Genomic DNA, 20,093 nt, shown 5'->3' on the forward strand with positions numbered 1-20,093 from the left:
ACACAGACACACACATACACCAACTAACACAGACATACACTTACAGCAAGTAACAAAGACATACACTGACACCAAGTAACAAAGACATACACTGATACCCAGTAACACAGACACACACTTACACCAAGTAACAGAGACAGACACTGATATCCAATAACACGGACACACACTTACACCAAGTCAGAAAGAAATACACTGACATCCAGTAACAAAGACACACACTGACACCAAGTAACACAGACATACACTGACACCAAGTAACAAAGACATCCACTTACACCAAGTACAAAGACATACACTGACACCAAGTAACAAAGACATACAATTATATCCAGTAACACAGACGCGTACTGACACCCAGTAACAAAGACATACACTGACACCAAGTAACAAAGACAGACAGTGATACCCAGTAACACAGACACACACTTACACCAAGTAACAAAGACATACACTGATACCCAATAACACAGACACATACTTACACCAACTAACACAGACATACACTGACACAAAGTAACAAAGACATACACTGACACCAAGTTACAAAGACACACACCTATACCATGTAACAAAGACATACACTGACACCAAGTAACAAAGACATACACTTACACCAAGTAACAAAGACATACACTGACACCAAGTAACAAAGACATACACTGATACCCAGTAACAAAGAGACACACTGACACCAAGTAACAAAGACATACACTGATACCCAGTAACACAGACACACCCTTACACCAATTAACAAAGACATACACTGACACCAATTAACAAAGACATACACTGATACTCGCTAACACAGGCACACACTTACACCAAGTAACAAAGACATACACTGACACCAAGTAACAAATACATACAATTACACCAAGTAAAAAAGACATATACAGACACCAAGTAACAAAGACATACACTGATACCCAGTAACACAGATACACACTTACACCAAGAAACAAAGACATACACTGACACCAAGTAACAAAGACAGGCACTGTTACCCAGTAACACAGACACACACTTACACCAAGTCACAAAGACATACACTGATACCCAGTAACACAGACACACACTTACACCAATTAACAAAGACATACACTGACACAAAGTAAAAAGACAAACACTTACACCAAGTAACAAAGACGTACACTGACACCAAGTAACAAAGACCTACACTGATACCCAGTAACACAGACAGACACTTACAGCAAGTATCAAAGACCTGCACTGATACCCAATAACACAGACACACACTTACACCAACTAACACAGACACACACTTACACCAAGTAACAAAGACATACACTGACACCAATTAACAAAGACAAACAATTACACCAAGTAAAAAAGACATACACAGACAGCAAGTAACAAAGACATACACTGATACCCAGTAACACAGATACACACTTACACCAAGTAACAAAGACATACACTGATTCCAAGTAACAAAGACAGGCACTGATACCCAGTAACACAGACACACACTTACACCAAGTCACAAAGACATACACTGATACCCAGTAAAACAGACACACACTTACACCAAGTAACAAAGACATACACTGACACAAAGTAACAAAGACATACACTTACACCAAGTAACAAAGACGTACACTGACACCAAGTAACGAAGCCATACACTGATACCCAGTAACACAGACAGACACTTACACCAAGTAACAAAGACATGCACTGATACCCAATAACACAGACACACCCTTACACCAACTAACACAGACATACGCTGACACCAAGTAACAAAGACAGACACTGACACCGAGGAACACAGATAAACACTGACACCCAGTAACACAGAGAAACACTTACACCAAGTAACAAAGACAGACACTGATACCCCGTAACACAGACACACACTTACACCAAGTAACAAAGACATACACTGACACCCAGGAACACAGATACACACTGACACCCAGTAATACAGAGAAACACTGACACCAAGTAACAAAGACAGACACTGACACCAAGTACAAAGACATACACAGACACCAAGTAACAAAGACATACAATGATACCCAGTAACACATACACGCACTGGCACCCAGGAACAAAGACATACACTGACACCAAGTAACAAAGACAGACACTGATACCCGTTAACACAGACACACACTTACACCAAGTAACAAAGACATACACTGATACACAGTAACACATACACACACTTACACCAAGTAACAAAGACATACACTGCCGCGAAGTAACAAAGATAAACACTTACAAGAAGTAACAAAGACATGCACTGACGCCAAGTAACAAGGACATACCCTGATAGCCAGTAACACAGACACACACTTACACCAAGGAACGAAGACATACACTGATACCCAATAACACAGATACACACTTACACGAACTAACACTGACATACACTGACACCAAGTAACAATGACATGCTCTAACACCAATTAACAAAGACATACACTGATACCCAGTAACACAGACAAACACTTACACGAAGTAACAAATACATTCACTGACACCAAGTAACAAAGACATACACTTACACCAAGTAACAAAGACATACACTGACACCAAGTAACAAAGACATACACTTACACCAGATAACACTGACATACACTGACACCAAGTAACAAAGACATACACTTACACCAACTAACAAAGTCACACACTTACACCAAGTAACACAGACATACACTGACACCAAGTAACAAAGATTTGCACTTCCACCAAGTAAGAAAGACACACACTTACACCAAGTAACACAGACCTACACTGACACCAAGTAACAAAGACATAAACTGATACCCAGCAACACAGACGCACTCTGACACCAAGTAAGAAAGACAGACACTGATACCCAGTAACACAGACACACACTTACACCAAGTATCAAAGACATACACTGACATCAAGTAGCCAAGACATACACTTACACAAGGTAACAAAGAAATACACTGACACCAAGTATCAAAGACATACACTTACACCAAGTAACAAAGACATACACTGACATCAAGTAACAAAGACATATACTTACACCAAGTAACAAAGACATACACTGACACCAACTAAAAAAGGCATACGCTGATACCCAGTAACACAGACACACGCTTACACAAAGTAACAAAGACATACACTGATACCCAGGAACACAGACACACACTTACACCAACTAACACAGACATACACTGACACCAAGTAACAAAGACATACACTGACACCAGTAACAAAGACATACACTGACAAAAAGTAACAAAGACATACACTTACAAAAAGTAAAAAAGTCATGCACTGACACCAAGTAACAAAGACATACACTGATACCCAGTAACACAGACACACAGTTACACCTAGTAACAAAGACAAACACTGATACCCAGTTACACTGACACAAACTTACACCAAGTAACACAGACACACACAGACATCAAGTAACAAAGACATACACTGAAACCCAGTGACGCAGACACACACTTACACCAAGTAACAAAGACAAACACTGACACCAAGTAACAAAGACATACACTTACACCAAGTAGCAAAGACATACACTGACAACAAGTAACAAAGGCATACACTGATACCCAGTAACACAGACACACACTTACACCATGTAGCAAAGACATACAAAGATACCCAGTAACCAAGACATACACTTACACCAAGTAACACAGACATACACTGAAACCAAGTAACAAAGGCATACACTGACACCAAGTAACAAAGACATACACTTACACCACGTAACAAAGACATGCCCTGACACCAAGTCACAAAGACACACACTGACACCCAGTAACAAAGACATACACTGACACCAAGTCACAAATGCATACACTGATACAGAGTAAAACAGACACACACTTACACCAAGTAACAAAGACATACACTGACACCCAGTAACAAAGACAAACACTGACACCCAGTAACACAGACACACACGGACACCATGTAACAAAGACACACACTTACACCAAGTAACACAGACACACACTGACACCCAGTAACACAGATACACACTTACACCAAGTAACACAGACATACACTGACACCAAGTGACAAAGACATAATCTGATACCCAGTAACACAGGCACACACTTACACCAATTAACACAGACATACACTGACACCAAGTAACAAAGACATACACTGACACCAAGTAACAAAGACATACACTTACACCAAGTAACAAAGACACAGACTTACACCAAGTAACCCAGACATACACTGAAACCAAGTATCAAAGACAGACAATTACACCAAGTAACAAAGACATGCACTGATACCCAATAACACAGACACACACTTACACCAACTAACACAGACATACGCTGACACCAAGTAAAAAAGACATACACAGACACCAAGTAACAAAGACATACAATGATACCCAGTAACACATACACGCACTTACACCAAGTAACAAAGACAGACACTGATACCCCGTAACACAGACACACACTTCCACCAAGTAACAAAGACATACACTGACACCCAGGAACACAGATACACACTGACACTCAGTAATGCAGAGAAACACTGACACCAAGTAACAAAGACAGACACTGACACCAAGTACAAAGACATACACAGACACCAAGTAACAAAGACATACAATGATACCCAAAAACACATACACGCACTGGCACCCAGTAACAAAGACATACACTGACACCAAGTAACACTGACATACACTGACACCAAGTAACAAAGACATACACAGATACCCGTTAACACAGAAACACACTTACACCAAGTAACAAAGACATACACTGATACACAGTAACACATACACACACTTACACCAAGTAACAAAGACATACACTGACACAAAGTAACAAAGATAAACACTTACAAGAAGTAACAAAGTCATGCACTGACACCAAATAACAAGGACATACCCTGATACCCAGTAACACAGACACACACTTACACCAAGGAACGAAGACATACACTGATACCCAATAACACAGACATACACTTACACCAACTAACACTGACATACACTGACACCAAGCAACAATGACATGCACTGACACCAATTAACAAAGACATACACTGATACCCAGTAACACAGACAAACACTTACACGAAGTAACAAATACATTCACTGACACCAAGTAACAAAGACATACACTTACACCTAGTAACAAAGACAGACACTGACACCAAGTAACAAAGACATACACTGATACCAATTATCAAAGACAAACAATTACACCAAGTAAAAAAGACATACACAGACACCAAGTAACAAAGACATAAACTGATACCCAGTAACACAGATACACACTTACACCAAGTAACAAAGACATACACTGACACCAAGTAACAAAGACAGGCACTGATACCCAGTAACAAAGACACACACTTACACCAAGTCACAAAGACATACACTGATACCCAGTAACACAGACACACACTTCCACCAAGTAACAAAGACATACACTGACACCAAGTAACGAAGCCATACACTGATACCCAGAAACACAGACAGACACTTACACCAAGTAACAAAGACATGCACTGATACCCAATAACACAGACTCACACTTACACCAACTAACACAGACATACGCTGACACCAAGTAACAAAGACATACACTGACACCGAGGAACACAGATACACACTGACACACAGTAACACAGAGAAACACTTACACCAAGTAACAAATACAGACACTGATACCCCGTAACACAGACACACACTTCCACCAAGTAACAAAGACATACACTGACACCCAGGAACACAGATACACAATGACACTCAGTAATGCAGAGAAACACTGACACCAAGTAACAAAGACAGACACTGACACCAAGTACAAAGACATACACAGACACCAAGTAACAAAGACATACAATGATACGCAGTAACACATACACGCACTGGCACCCAGTAACAAAGACATACACTGACACCAAGTAACACTGACATACACTGACACCAAGTAACAAAGACATACACAGATACCCGTTAACACAGAGACAAACTTACACCAAGTAACAAAGACATACACTGATACACAGTAACACATACACACACTTACACCAAGTAACAAAGACATACACTGACACAAAGTAACAAAGATAAACACTTACAAGAAGTAACAAAGACATGCACTGACACCAAGTAACAAGGACATACCCTGATACCCAGTAACACAGACACACACTTACACCAAGGAACGAAGACATACACTGATACCCAATAACACAGACATACACTTACACCAACTAACACTGACATACACTGACACCAAGCAACAATGACATGCACTGACACCAATTAACAAAGACATACACTGATACCCAGTAACACAGACAAACACTTACACGAAGTAACAAATACATTCACTGACACCAAGTAACAAAGACATACACTTACACCAAGTAACAAAGACAAACAATTACACCAATTAAAAAAGACATACACAGACACCAAGTAACAAAGACATACACTGATACCCAGTAACACAGATACACACTTACACCAAGTAACAAAGACATACACTGACACCAAGTAACAAAGACAGGCACTGATACCCAGTAACACAGACAGACACTTACACCAAGTCACAAAGACATACACTGATACCCAGTAACGCAGACACACACTTCCACCAAGTAACAAAGACATACACTGACACCAAGTAACGAAGCCATACACTGATACCCAGTAACACAGACAGACACTTACACCAAGTAACAAAGACATGCACTGATACCCAATAACACAGACACACACTTACACCAACTAACACAGACATACGCTGACACCAAGTAACAAAGACAAACACTGACACCGAGGAACACAGTTAAACACTGACACACAGTAACACAGAGAAACACTTACACCAAGTAACAAATACAGACACTGATACCCCGTAACACAGACACACACTTCCACCAAGTAACAAAGACATACACTGACACCCAGGAGCACAGATACACACTGACACTCAGTAATACAGAGAAACACTGACACCAAGTAACAAAGACAGACACTGACACCAAGTACAAAGACATACACAGGCACCAAGTAACAAAGACATACAATGATACCCAGTAACACATACACGCACTGGCACCCAGTAACAAAGACATACACTGACACCAAGTAACAAAGACATACACTGATAACCGTTAACACAGACACACACTTACACCAAGTAACAAAGACATACACTGATACATAGTAACACATACACACACTTACACCAAGTAACAAAGACATACACTGACACAAAGTAACAAAGATAAACACTTACAAGAAGTAACAAAGACATGCACTGACACCAAGTAACAAGGACATACCCTGATACCCAGTAACACAGACACACACTTACAAGAAGTAACAAATACATTCACTGACACGAAGTAACAAAGACATACACTTACACCTAGTAACAAAGACAGACACTGACACCAAGTAACAAAGACATACACTGATACCCAGTAACACAGACAAACACTTACACGAAGTAACAAATACATTCACTGACACCAAGTAACAAAGACATACACTTACACCAAGTAACAAAGACATACACTGACACCAAGTAACAAAGACATACACTTACACCAAATAACACTGACATACACTGACACCAAGTAACAAAGACATACACTTACACCAACTAACAAAGTCACACACTTACACCATGTAACACAGACATACACTGACACCAAGTAACAAAGACATGCACTTACACCAAGTAAGAAAGACACACACTCACACCAAGTAACACAGACCTACACTGACACCAAGTAACAAAGACATAAACTGATACCCAGCAACACAGGCGCACTCTGACACCAAGTAAAAAAGACAGACACTGATAGCCAGTAACACAGACACACACTTTCACCAAGTATCAAAGACATACACTGACATCAAGTAACCAAGACATACACTTACACCAAGTAACAAAGACATACACTGACACCAAGTATCAAAGACATACACTTACAGCAAGTAACAAAGACATACACTGACACCAAGTAACAAAGACATATACTTACACCAAGTAACACAGACATGCACTTACACCAAGTAACAAAGACATACACTGACACCAAGTAACAAAGACATACACTGATACCCAGTAACACAGACACACGCTTACACAAAGTAACAAAGACATACACTGATACCCAGGAACACAGACACGCATTTACACCAACTAACACAGACATACACTGACACCAAGTGACAAAAACATACACTGACACCAGTAACAAAGACATACACTGACACCAAGTAACAAAGACATACACTTACACCAAGTAAAAAAGACATACACTGACACCAAGTAACAAAGACTAACACTGATACCCAGTAACACAGACACACAGTTACACCTAGTAACAAAGACATACACTGATACCCAGTTAACCTGACACAAACTTACACCAAGTAACACAGACACACACAGACATCAAGTAACAAAGACATACACTGATACCCAGTGACACAGACACACACTTACACCAAGTAACAAAGACAAACACTGATACCCAGGAACACAGACACACACTTACACCAACTAACACAGACATACACTGACACCAAGTAACAAAAACATACACTGACACCAGTAACAAAGACATACACTGACACCAAGTAACAAAGACATACACTTACACCAAGTAGCAAAGACATACACTGACAACAAGTAACAAAGGCATACACTGATACCCAGTAACACAGACACACACTTACACCAAGTAACAAAGACATACAAAGATACCCAGTAACCAAGACATACACTTACACCAAGTAACACAGACATACACTAAAAATAAGTAACAAAGGCATACACTGACACCAAGTGACAAAGACATACACTTACACCACGTAACAAAGACATGCCCTGACACCAAGTCACAAAGACACACACTGACACCCAGTAACAAAGACATACACTGACACCAAGTCACAAATGCATACACTGATACAGAGTAACACAGACACACACTGAAACCCAGTAACACAGACACACACTTACACCAAGTAACAAAGACATACACTGACACCAATTAACAAAGACATACACTTACACCAAGTAACAAAGACATGCACTGACACCAAGTAACAAAGACATACACTGATACCCAGTAACGCAGACACACACTTACAAGTAACAAAGACATACACTTACACCAAGTCACAAAGACAAACACTGACACCCAGTAACAAAGACATACACTGACACCAGGTCACAAAGACATACACAGATACACAGTTACACAGACACACACTTCCACCATGAAACACAGACATATTCTGACACCAAGTAACAAAGACATACACTGATACACAGTAACCCTGACACACACTTACACCAAGTAACAAAGACAGACACTGATACCCAGTAGCACAGCCACACACTTACACCAAATAACACAGACACACACTGACCCCCAGTAACACAGACATACACTGATACCCAGTAACACAGACACACACTTACAGCAAGTAACAAAGACATACACTGATACCCAGTAACACAGACACACACTTACACCCAGTAACACAGAAACACACGGACACCAGGTAACAAAGACACACACTTACACCAAGTAACACAGACACACACTGACACCCAGTAACACAAACAAACGCACTGACACCAAGTGACACAGACATACACTGACACCAAGTAACACAGACATACATTGACACCAAGTAACACAGACACACACTTACAGCAAGTAACACAAACACACACTTACACCAAGTAACAAAGACATAGACTGACACCAAGTACCAAAGACATACATTGATACCCAGTAACACAGGCACACTCTTACACCAAGTAACAAAGACATACACTGACACCAAGCAACAAAGACATACACTGACACCAAGTAACAAAGACATACACTTACACCAAGTAACAAAGACACACACTTACACCAAGTAACCCAGACATACACTGAAACCAAGTAACAAAGACAGACAATTACACCAAGTAACAAAGACAAACACTTACACCAAGTATTTTGACATGCACTGACACCAAGTAACAAAGACATACACTGATACCCAGTAACACAGACACACACTTACACCAAGTAACAAAGACATACACTGAGCCCAAGTCACAAAGACACACACTGACACCCAGTAACAAAGATAAACACTTACAAGAAGTAACAAAGACATGCACTGACACCAAGTAACAAGGACATACCCTGATACCCAGTAACACAGACACACACTTACACCAAGGAACGAAGACATACACTGATACCCAATAACACAGACATACACTTACACCAACTAACACTGACATACACTGACACCAAGCAACAATGACATGCACTGACACCAATTAACAAAGACATACACTGATACCCAGTAACACAGACAAACACTTACACGAAGTAACAAATACATTCACTGACACCAAGTAACAAAGACATACACTTACACCTAGTAACAAAGACAGGCACTGACACCAAGTAACAAAGACATACACTGATACCAATTAACAAAGACAAACAATTACACCAAGTAAAAAAGACATACACAGACACCAAGTAACAAAGACATACACTGATACCCAGTAACACAGATACACACTTACACCAAGTAACAAAGACATACACTGACACCAAGTAACAAAGACAGGCACTGATACCCAGTAACACAACACACACTTACACCAAATCACAAAGACATACACTGATACCCAGTCACACAGACACACACTTCCACCAAGTAACAAAGACATACACTGACACCAAGTAACGAAGCCATACACTGATACCCAGTAACACAGACTGACACTTACACCAAGTAACAAAGACATGCACTGATTCCCAATAACACAGACACACACTTACACCAACTAACACAGACATACGCTGACACCAAGTAACAAAGACAAACAATGACACCGAGGAACACAGTTAAACACTGACACACAGTAACACAGAGAAACACTTACACCAAGTAACAAATACAGACACTGATACCCCGTAACACAGACACACACTTCCACCAAGTGACAAAGACATACACTGACACCCAGGAACACAGATACACACTGACACTCAGTAATACAGAGAAACACTGACACCAAGTAACAAAGACAGACACTGACACCAAGTACAAAGACATACACAGGCACCAAGTAACAAAGACATACAATGATACCCAGTAACACATACACGCACAGGCACCCAGTAACAAAGACATACACTGACACCAAGTAACAAAGACATACACTGATAACCGTTAACACAGACACACACTTACACCAAGTAACAAAGACATACACTGATACATAGTAACACATACACACACTTACACCAAGTAACAAAGACATACACTGACACAAAGTAACAAAGATAAACACTTACAAGAAGTAACAAAGACATGCACTGACACCAAGTAACAAGGACATACCCTGATCCCCAGTAACACAGACACACACTTACAAGAAGTAACAAATACATTCACTGACACCAAGTAACAAAGACATACACTTACACCTAGTAACAAAGACAGACACTGACACCAAGTAACAAAGACATACACTGATACCCAGTAACACAGACAAACACTTACACGAAGTAACAAATACATTCACTGACACCAAGTAACAAAGACATACACTTACACCAAGTAACAAAGACATACACTGACACCAAGTAACAAAGACATACACTTACACCAAATAACACTGACATACACTGACACCAAGTAACAAAGACATACACTTACACCAACTAACAAAGTCACACACTTACACCATGTAACACAGACATACACTGACACCAAGTAACAAAGACATGCACTTACACCAAGTAAGAAAGACACACACTCACACCAAGTAACACAGACCTACACTGACACCAAGTAACAAAGACATAAACTGATACCCAGCAACACAGACGCACTCTGACACCAAGTAAAAAAGACAGACACTGATACCCAGTAACACAGACACACACTTACACCAAGTATCAAAGACATACACTGACATCAAGTAACCAAGACATACACTTACACCAAGTAACAAAGACATACACTGACACCAAGTATCAAAGACATACACTTACAGCAAGTAACAAAGACATACACTGACACCAAGTAACAAAGACATATACTTACACCAAGTAACCCAGACATGCACTTACACCAAGTAACAAAGACATACACTGACACCAAGTAACAAAGACATACACTTACACCAAGTAACAAAGACATACACTGATACCCAGGAACACAGACACGCATTTACACCAACTAACACAGACATACACTGACACCAAGTAACAAAAACATACACTGACACCAGTAACAAAGACATACACTGACACCAAGTAACAAAGACATACACTTACACCAAGTAAAAAAGACATACACTGACACCAAGTAACAAAGACTAACACTGATACCCAGTAACACAGACACACAGTTACACCTAGTAACAAAGACATACACTGATACCCAGTTACACTGACACAAACTTACACCAAGTAACACAGACACACACAGACATCAAGTAACAAAGACATACACTGATACCCAGTGACACAGACACACACTTACACCAAGTAACAAAGACAAACACTGATACCCAGGAACACAGACACACACTTACACCAACTAACACAGACATACACTGACACCAAGTACCAAAAACATACACTGACACCAGTAACAAAGACATACACTGACACCAAGTAACAAAGACATACACTTACACCAAGTAGCAAAGACATACACTGACAACAAGTAACAAAGGCATACAAAGATACCCAGTAACCAAGACATCCACTTACACCAAGTAACACAGACATACACTGAAACCAAGTAACAAAGGCATACACTGACACCAAGTGACAAAGACAAACACTTACACCACGTAACAAAGACATGCCCTGACACCAAGTCACAAAGACACACACTGACACCCAGTAACAAAGACATACACTGACACCAAGTCACAAATGCATACACTGATACAGAGTAACACAGACACACACTTACACCAAGTAACAAAGACATACACTGACACCCAGTAACAAAGACATACACTGACACCCAGTAACACAGACACACACGGACACCATGTAACAAAGACACACACTGTCACCCAGTAACACAGACACACACTTACACCAAGTAACACAGACATACACGGACACCATGTAACAAAGACACACACTTACACCCAGTAACACAGACACACACTGACACCCAGTAACACAGACATACACTTACACCAAGTAACACAGACATACACTGACACCAAGTAACAAAGACATAAACTGACACCAAGTAACAAAGACATACACTTACACCAAGTATTTTGACATACACTGACACCAAGTAACAAAGACATACACTGATACCCAGTAACACAGACACACATATACACCAAGTAACAAAGACATACACTGACATAAAGTCACAAGGAAACTCACTGACTGCCAGTAACAAAGACATACACTGACACCAAGTCACAAAGACATACACTGATACCCAGTAACACAGACACACACTTACACCAAGTAACACAGACATACACTGACACCAAGTAACAAAGACATACGCTGATACCCAGTAACACAGACACACACTTACACCAAGTAACAAAGACAGACACTGATACCCAGTAACACAGACACACACTTACACCCAGTAACACAGAAGCACACGGACACCAAGTTTCAAAGACACACACTTACACCAAGTAACACAGACACACACTGACACCCAGTAACACAAACAAACGCACTGACACCAAGTGACACAGACATACACTGACACCAAGTAACACAGACATACATTGATACCCAGTAACACAGACACACACTTACACCAAGTAACAAAGACAGACACTGATACCCAGTAACACAGACACACACTTACACCCAGTAACACAGAAACACACGGACACCAAGTAACAAAGACACACACTTACACCCAGTAACACAGAAACACACGGACACCAAGTAACAAAGACACACACTTACACCAAGTAACACAGACACACACTGACACCCAGTAACACAAACAAACGCACTGACACCAAGTGACACAGACATACACTGACACCAAGTCACAAAGACATACACTGATACCCAGTAACACAGACACACACTTACACCAAGTAACACAGACATACACTGACACCAAGTAACAAAGACATACGCTGATACCCAGTAACACAGACACACACTTACACCAAGTAACAAAGACAGACACTGATACCCAGTAACACAGACACACACTTACACCATGTAACAAAGACATGCACTGACACCAAGTCACAAAGACACACACTGACACCCGGTAACAAAGACTTACACTGACACCAAGTAAAACAGACACACACTGACACCCTGTAACAGAAACAAACACACTGAAAGCAAGTAACACAGACATACACTGACACCAAGTAACAAAGACATACACTGATACCCAATAACACAGACACACACTTACACCAAGTAACAAACACAGAAACCGATACCCAGTAACACAGACACACACTTAGACCAAGTAACAAAGTCATACACTGACACCAAGTAACAAAGACATAAACTGACACCCAGTAACACAGACACACACGGACACAAAGTAACAAAGACACAAACTTACACCAAGTAACACAGACACACACTGAAACCCAGTAACACAGACACACACTTACACCAAGTAACAAAGACATACACTGACACCAATTAACAAAGACATACACTTACACCAAGTAACAAAGCCATGCACTGACACCAAGTAACAAAGACATACACTGATACCCAGTAACGCAGACACACACTTACAAGTAACAAAGACATACACTTACACCAAGTCACAAAGACAAACACTGACACCCAGTAACAAAGACATACACTGACACCAGGTCACAAAGACATACACAGATACACAGTTACACAGACACACACTTCCACCATGAAACACAGACATATTCTGACACCAAGTAACAAAGACATACACTGATACACAGTAACCCTGACACACACTTACACCAAGTAACAAAGACAGACACTGATACCCAGTAGCACAGCCACACACTTACACCAAATAACACAGACACACACTGACCCCCAGTAACACAGACATACACTGATACCCAGTAACACAGACACACTTACAGCAAGTAACAAAGACATACACTGATACCCAGTAACACAGACACACACTTACACCCAGTAACACAGAAACACACGGACACCAGGTAACAAAGACACACACTTACACCAAGTAACACAGACACACACTGACACCCAGTAACACAAACAAACGCACTGACACCAAGTGACACAGACATACACTGACACCAAGTAACACAGACATACATTGACACCAAGTAACACAGACACACACTTACAGCAAGTAACACAAACACACACTTACACCAAGTAACAAAGACATACACTGACACCAAGTACCAAAGACATACATTGATACCCAGTAACACAGGCACACTCTTACACCAAGTAACAAAGACATACACTGACACCAAGCAACAAAGACATACACTGAGACCAAGTAACAAAGACATACACTTACACCAAGTAACAAAGACACACACTTACACCAAGTAACCCAGACATACACTGAAACCAAGTAACAAAGACAGACAATTACACCAAGTAACAAAGACAAACACTTACACCAAGTATTTTGACATACACGGAAACCAAGTCACAAAGACATACACTGATACCCAGTAACACAGACACACACTTACACCAAGTAACACAGACACACACTGACACCAAGTAACAAAGACATACACTGATACCCAGTAACACAGACAGACTCTTCCACCAAGTAACAAAGACATACACTGACACCCAGTAACAAAGACATACACTGACACCCAGTAACACAGACACACAGGACACCAAGTAACAAAGACACACACTTACACCAAGTAACACAGGCACACACTGACACCCAGTAACACAAACAAACACACTGACACCAAGTGACACAGACATACACTGACACCAAGTAACAAAGACATACACTGACACCAAGTAACACAGCCACACACTTACACCAAGTAACACAAACACACACTTACACCAAGTAACATAAACACACACTTACACCAAGTAACAAAGACATACAATGACATCATGTAACAAAGACATACACTGACACCACGTAACAAAGACACACACTTACTTCAAGTAACACAGACATACACTGACACCAAGTAACAAAGACAGGCAATTACACCAAGTAACAAAGACAGACACTGATACCCAGTAACACAGACACACACTTACACCATGTAACAAAGACATGCACTGACACCAAGTCACAAAGACACACACTGACACCCGGTAACAAAGACTTACACTGACACCAAGTAAAACAGACACACACTGACACCCTGTAACAGAAACAAACACACTGAAAGCAAGTAACACAGACATACACTGACACCAAGTAACAAAGACATACACTGATACCCAATAACACAGACACACACTTAAACCAAGTAACAAACACAGAAACCGATACCCAGTAACACAGACACACACTTAGACCAAGTAACAAAGTCATACACTGACACCAAGTAACAAAGACATAAACTGACACCCAGTAACACAGACACACACGGACACCAAGTAACAAAGACACAAACTTCCACCAAGTAACACAGACACACACTGAAACCCAGTAACACAGACACACACTGACACCAATTAACAAAGACATACACTGACACCAATTAACAAAGACATACACTTACACCAAGTAACAAAGACATGCACTGACACCAAGTAACAAAGACATACACTGATACCCAGTAACGCAGACACACACTTACAAGTAACAAAGACATACACTTCCACCAAGTCACAAAGACAAACACTGACACCCAGTAACAAAGACATACACTGACACCAGGTCACAAAGACATACACAGATACACAGTTACACAGACACACACTTCCACCATGAAACACAGACATATACTGACACCAAGTAACAAAGACATACACTGATACCCAGTAGCACAGCCACACACTTACACCAAATAACACAGACACACACTGACCCCCAGTAACACAGACATACACTGATACCCAGTAACACAGACACACACTTACAGCAAGTAACAAAGACATACACTGACACCAAGTAACAAAGACACACACTTACACCAAAGTAACACAGACATACACTGACACCAAGTAACACAGACACACACTTACACCAAGTAACAAAGACATACAATGACACCAAGAAACACAGACACACACTTACACCAAGTAACACAAACACACACTTACACCAAGTAACAAGGACATACACTGACACCAAGTAACAAAGACACACACTTAAACCAAGTAACACAGACATGGACTGACACCCAGTAACACAAACAAACACACTGAAACCAAGTAACACAGACATACACTGACACCAAGTTACAAAGACATACACTGATACCCAGTAACACAGGCAAACACTGGGAGGGGGTGGGGGCACATTGGCGCAATGGTTAGCACCGCAGCCTCACAGCTCCAGGGACCCGGGTTCGATTCTGGGTACTGCCTGTGCGGAGTTTGCAAGTTCTCCCTGTGTCTGCGTGAGTTTCTTCCGGATGCTCCGGTTTCCTCCAACATGCCAAAGACTTGCAGGTTGATAGGTTAATTGTCCATCATAAATTGCCCCTAGTCTTGGTAGGTGGTTGGGAAATATACAGGGACAGGTGGGGATCTGATAGGAATACGGGATATGTGTAGGATTAGTATAAATGGGTGGTTGATGGTCGGCACAGACTCGGTGGGCCGAAGGGCCTGTTTCAGTGCAGCATCACTAAACTATATACTGACACCCAGTAACACAAACAAACAGACACTGACACCCAGTAACATAGAGAAACACTGATACACAGTAACAAAGACATTCACTGATACCCAGTAACACATACACACACTTACACCAAGTAACAAAGACATACACTGACAGCAAGTCACAAAGACACACACTTACACCAAGTAACCCAGACATACACTGAAACCAAGTAACAAAGACAGACAATTACACCAAGTAACAAAGACAAACACTTACACCAAGTATTTTGACATGCACTGACACCAAGTAACAAAGACATACACTGATACCCAGTAACACAGACACACACTTACACCAAGTAACAAAGACATACACTGAGCCCAAGTCACAAAGACACACACTGACACCCAGTAACAAAGACATACACGGAAACCAAGTCACAAAGACATACACTGATACCCAGTAACACAGACACACCCTTACACCAAGTAACACAGACACACACTGACACCAAGTAACAAAGACATACACTGATACCCAGTAACACAGACACACACTTACACCAAGTAACAAAGACAGACACTGATACCCAGTAACACAGACAGAGTCTTCCACCAAGTAACAAAGACATACACTGACACCCAGTAACAAAGACATACACTGACACCCAGTAACACAGACACACAGGACACCAAGTAACAAAGACACACACTTACACCAAGTAACACAGGCACACACTGACACCCAGGAACACAAACAAACACACTGACACCAAGTGACACAGACATACACTGACACCAAGTAACAAAGACATACACTGACACCAAGTAACACAGCCACACACTTACACCAAGTAACACAAACACACACTTACACCAAGTAACATAAACACACACTTACACCAAGTAACAAAGACATACACTGACATCATGTAACAAAGACATACACTGACACCACGTAACAAAGACACACACTTACATCAAGTAACACAGACATACACTGACACCAAGTAACAAAGACAGGCAATTACACCAAGTAACAAAGACAGACACTGATACCCAGTAACACAGACACACACTTACACCATGTAACAAAGACATGCACTGACACCAAGTCACAAAGACACACACTGACACCCAGTAACAAAGACTTACACTGACACCAAGTAAAACAGACACACACTGACACCCTGTAACAGAAACAAACACACTGAAAGCAAGTAACACAGACATACACTGACACCAAGTAACAAAGACATACACTGATACCCAGTAACACAGGCACACACTGTGGGGAGGGGGGCACATATCGCGCAGTGGTTAGCACCGCAGCCTCACAGCTCCAGGGACCCGGATTCGATTCTGGGTACTGCCTGTGCGGAGTTTGCAAGTTCTCCCTGTGTCTGCGTGAGTTTCCTCCGGGTGCTCCGGTTTCCTCCCACATGCCAAAGACTTGCAGGTTGATAGGTTAATTGGCCATCATAAATTGCCCCTAGTATAGGTACGTGGAAGGGAAATATATAGGGAGAGGGGGGGATGTGATAGGAATACGGAATTAGTGTAGGATTATCATAAATGGGTGGATGATGGACGGCACAGTCCCTGTGGCCGAAGGGCCTGTATAAGGGCTGTATCTCTAAACTAAACTAAATACTGACACCTAGTGTCACAGACGCACACTGACACCCAGTAACACAAACAAACACACACTGACACCCAGGAACACAGAGAACCACTGACACCCAGTAACAAAGACATACACTGACACCAAGTCACAAAGACATACACTGATACCCAGTAACACAGAAGCACACTGATACCCAGTAACACAGACACACACTGACACCAAGTAACAAAGACATACACTGACAACAAGTAACAAAGGCATACACTGACACCAAGTAACAAAGACATTCACTGATACCCAGTGACACAGACACACACTTACACCAAGTAACACAGACACACACTGACACCAAGTAACAAAGAAATACACTGATACCCAGTAACACAGACACACACTTACACCAAGTAACAAAGACAGACACTGATACCCAATAACACAGAAAGACTCTTCCACCAAGTAACAAAGACATACAATGACACCCAGTAACAAAGACATACACTGACACCCAGTAACACAGACACCCAGGACACCAAGCAACAAAGACACACACTTACACCAAGTAACACAGGCACACACTGACACCCAGTAACACAAACAAACACACTGACACCAAGTGACACAGACATACACTGACACCAAGTAACAAAGACATACACTGACAACA

Source organism: Heterodontus francisci, unplaced genomic scaffold (assembly GCF_036365525.1).
Source record: "Heterodontus francisci isolate sHetFra1 unplaced genomic scaffold, sHetFra1.hap1 HAP1_SCAFFOLD_49_1, whole genome shotgun sequence".
Taxonomy (NCBI): Eukaryota; Metazoa; Chordata; class Chondrichthyes; order Heterodontiformes; family Heterodontidae; genus Heterodontus; species Heterodontus francisci.